Source organism: Panthera uncia, chromosome B4 (assembly GCF_023721935.1).
Source record: "Panthera uncia isolate 11264 chromosome B4, Puncia_PCG_1.0, whole genome shotgun sequence".
Taxonomy (NCBI): domain Eukaryota; kingdom Metazoa; phylum Chordata; class Mammalia; order Carnivora; family Felidae; genus Panthera; species Panthera uncia.
Window position 1 is genome coordinate 4996920 of NC_064809.1, and position 4199 is coordinate 5001118.

The window sequence follows — 4199 nt, forward strand, 5'->3', positions numbered from 1 at the left end:
AGTAGGTGTGCCGTATGTTTCCTTAACCCTAGAAGTGAGGTGCTCTACCCTGACTTTATGGACTATATTCATTGGTGATTTAGGAGAAAATTTTCTGAGATATATTTGTAATATCTCCATCCCTTTAAAATTTTAACCCCAAATCTTCCATTATAAGGCTTTTGAAATAAAAACATCTGATTTTTTTTTGGTTCTCTTCAACAATTATTTATTGTGTCTCCTCTGTGCCAAGCACTGGGCTAGGCCTTGGTGAGCTAAGTAGATCGGGTCCTGTTTGCACATTTTAACTCCAGATTGATTTATGAGTTGTGATAGTATAATTCTACTTTGGCACGGCCATTTTCCCCTTGATATCTAATTACTGTTTCTAATTTTGAAGTTTTTAAATCAATTCTCTTCATTATTTTTAATTTTTTTTAATATTTGAGTTTTTTTTTAAGTTTACTTTTTTTTGGGGGGGGGGGAGAAAGTACAAGCAGGGAAAGGGCAAAGAGAAGGGGACAGAGGATCCAAAGCGGGCTCTGCATTGACAGCAGAGAGCCCGATGTGGGGCTCGAACTCACGAACTGCAAGATCATGACCTGAGCCGAAGTTGGATGCTTAACCAACTGAGCCACCCAGGCATCCCTCAATTCTCTTCTTTATGCCAGTGTGGGGGCTATCTGCCTGTCAGAATCGAGGGTTAGTCTTGGACTTCTTACCAGCAATTTTTGAACACATGCCCGTGGTTTACTAGAATAGCCACAGTTTTGACCACTGAAACTCAGTTGTCCATGGCCCCCAAAATAAATAACAAAGTATTAGGAAGAACATCTTGTCTTTTCTCAGACAGCAGAAAAACAAGTTCCTGCATTAGCTGGCAAAGAAGAATTCACTAAGCAGTGAAGGTTATATAGAATGACTCTGGTCAGTTAAAAATAAGGAAATAAGGTAGATTTATAGCTTTTCTTCTCTGCCCGTCTCCCAAAACAGGGTGCTGCTTTTCCAGTGCTGCTTAATCTATATCAGCATCTCCCAGCACATTCTGCAACACACCGAAGACTCGAGGTGTTTTTCAAGGGAAGAATCCCAGGGTCATATAAGTTTGAGAAATGCTGACCATTATGCCCTCCTTTGGGAGTGTCACGATTAAGGTGGTAAGGTCTCTGGGAGGGTTTCACTGCCATAGCCCTCGTGGAGAGAAACCTGGCAGTATTTACTGCCTCTAACATGTGCAAATCCTATGTCCCAGCTCTCTATTCCTGGGTATGCATCAAAAAGAAATTTCCTGGCATGTAAGAAGCAGCTGAAGTATTCATGAAATTCTAGTACACGGTAGCAGTGAGTTGGAGGTAACCCCCAGCAGCAATCGGAAGGATTACATCGCAATGCAGCAAAGTGGAGGAGGCTGAAAATAGTGGAGACGGGGGAATGAGATTTCTAATCTATACCACTGTCATACACTTTTACAATGTCAGACACCGTGCAGATAGACTTACGACACGAGTGGAAGCTGAGTTGCCATGGCATTCGTTAGAGGATAGGGGTGGGGTGGGGGCACAATAATAAGAGATGAAACTCGAGATAATTGAGTGCAGATTGAGCGCAGGCCTTTACCTTCGTTCCCTCCCCAAGGTCTGCTAAAATGGCATTAACAGAATAAAAAGGGTATAAACCTTTGAGCTCAAAGAGGGCAGAAAAGACAGAAAGCAGATGGTCAAATCTATGACCTGACAGGCCAAAGAAAGCTGAGACGTCAGGGCCTATATAGAGAGGCAAGGCATTAAGAAGCAACTCATTCAAGCCAGGGGACTCCAGAAAAGTCCAGGAGTTAGGAGGACAGGTGCCTCCAAGTCCAGGCCGGGAAGCACAGAACTGGTTGAGAGTGCATACAAGGAGCAGTGGTTTCCTGGATCCCCTTCTACTGCCAACCCCCCTTCCCCCACCAAGAGGCAGGTGGTTGACCGTGGACAGGTTGAGTCAGAAAAGCCCTGATTCTGGCTCGCCAGGAAGAGAAGCATGCCACCTGCAAACAAATGGGATTCTGGTGTGGGGTGCTGATGGTGGGGAAGCAGGGGCTGATGGGAACTCTCCAGGCCTTCGTCTCAATTGTGCTGTGGACCTACAATTGCTCTAAAAAATAAAGTATATTACTGGGGCGCCTGGGTGGCTCAGTCGGTTAAGGGTCCAACTCTGGATTGGAGCTCAGGTCGTGATCTTGCAGTTCATGGGTTCAAGCCACAAACTGCACTGACAGAGAGAGAGGGGGACAGGGAGGATCCCAAGCAGGCTCCATGCTGTCAGCACAAAGCCCGATGCGGGGTTTGAACTCACGAACCGAGATTATGACCTGAGTCCAAATCAAGAGTCAGACGCTCAACCGACTGAGTCACCCAGGCGCCCCCAAAATAAAGTATATTTAAAAAAAAAAACAACCAAAAGGGGGCAACTGGCTGGACCAGTGAGCAGAACGTGTGACTTTTGATCTCAAGGTTTGGAGTTCAAGACCCATGTTGGCTATAGAAATTACTTTAAACTTTTTTTTTTGTTTTAAATGCTCTGGGATAGAATCTCATTTTAAGAAAATAAAATAGGAGTGTCGGGGTGTCTGGGTGGCTCAGTCGGTTAAACGTTTGACTTTGGTTCAGGTCGTGATCTCATGGTTTGTGAGTCTGAGCCCCACATCAGCTCTGTGCTGACAGCTCAGAGCCTGGAGCCTGCTTCGGATTCTGTGTGTGTGTGTGTGTGTGTGTGTGTGTGTGTATGTGTCTCCCTCTGACCCTCCCCTGCTTATGCTCTGTCTCTCTCTCTCAAAAATAAATAAACATTAAAAATTTAAAAAAAAAAGAGAGAGAAAAGAAAAGAGAGCATTTTCACTTTGAAAAACTCAAAGGAATCCAAAGGGCACCTAGCAGATTAAGAACACTGAGGTGCAGGGAGTCTCCCCTCGTCCATACCGGCTCCCTGCTCCCGGTGACCGACGTGGGCATCAGGCAGGGGCAGGTCTGGACCTGACAGCTCTGGTTCTCTAAGACCACAGGCATGTCCCTGGCTGCTTGGGTGAACGTCTGGCAACAACTGGACCTCTCGTCTTCGGTGGAAACAGAAACCTGTCTGCGTCCGTCTGCAAACCTAGGCTGTAGCCACTTTATTCTCGCCATCTCCTCGCTCACATGAGCTTTGTCATAAGGTTGTCAGTCTCGGGGCACCTGGGTGGCTCAGTCGGTTAAGCATCTGACTCTTGGGCTCAGGTCACGATCCTGCGGTTCGCGAGATCGAGCCCCACGTCGGGCCCTGCGCTGATGGCACGGAGCCTGCTTGGGATGCTCTCTCTCCCACTCTCTCTGTTCCTCCCCTGCTCGTGCTCTCTCTCTATTAAAAATAAGTAAATAAGATTAGGGGCATTCACTTTCGAATGTCCCCTCTCTATGAAGAGAGCTTTTCTACTATTCTTCCCCATGCACGTGAACTTGTCTGCCTGGCCCGCCCTGGTGTCCCAGCGCTATCCGCTGGCGGGCCGCTCAGGGCTCTGTTGCCTCACCGGGGATTTTGCTGACTCCGATGCCCAAAAAAATCCTCAAGGTGTAGAGTGGCAGTGCCCTGGGATGTGGGTTTGAGGGGCACGCCTGTCACCTATGAGCCTTTCTAGGAAACAGCCCAAGAATTAGCACCTTGGTCCAACAGCTTTATTTGCACACCGGGGTCACTCAGCACTTCCTCTCCTGTGGGGGGTACCTGAGTGTGCAAGGACCTTCCCTCCCGTCATGTGACGAGTGAGGCTGGCCTGCCCGGAGTCTGTGGCTGGGTCTGGTGGGCAGGAGAGGAATCCCGTGACGCAGACTCGTGACCCTAGAGCCCACAATTCTAGAGCGTTAGGAGACGGACGCTACAGATCTCACCTTTAAACAGACAATATATAAGAAAAGCCAATATCACGTATCTGTTTTACTCGATGTTTGATTTCAACATAACACACCCGGTAAAAGAAGAAAAAGTCAAATGCTACTTAGGAGTTTACTGTGGAAAACAGCACGTGTTCCTTCCATGCAGACCTCCGATCTCACTTTCTCGTGCATCCTTACAGAAATATTACACACACACACACAAAACACACATGTAGTGCAAATGGCAACACGCTTATTCCTCTCCTTTTTTCACTTAACAATGTATTTTACGGATTATTTCTTTTCTGCATGTATAGATCCACTTCACTCTTTCTT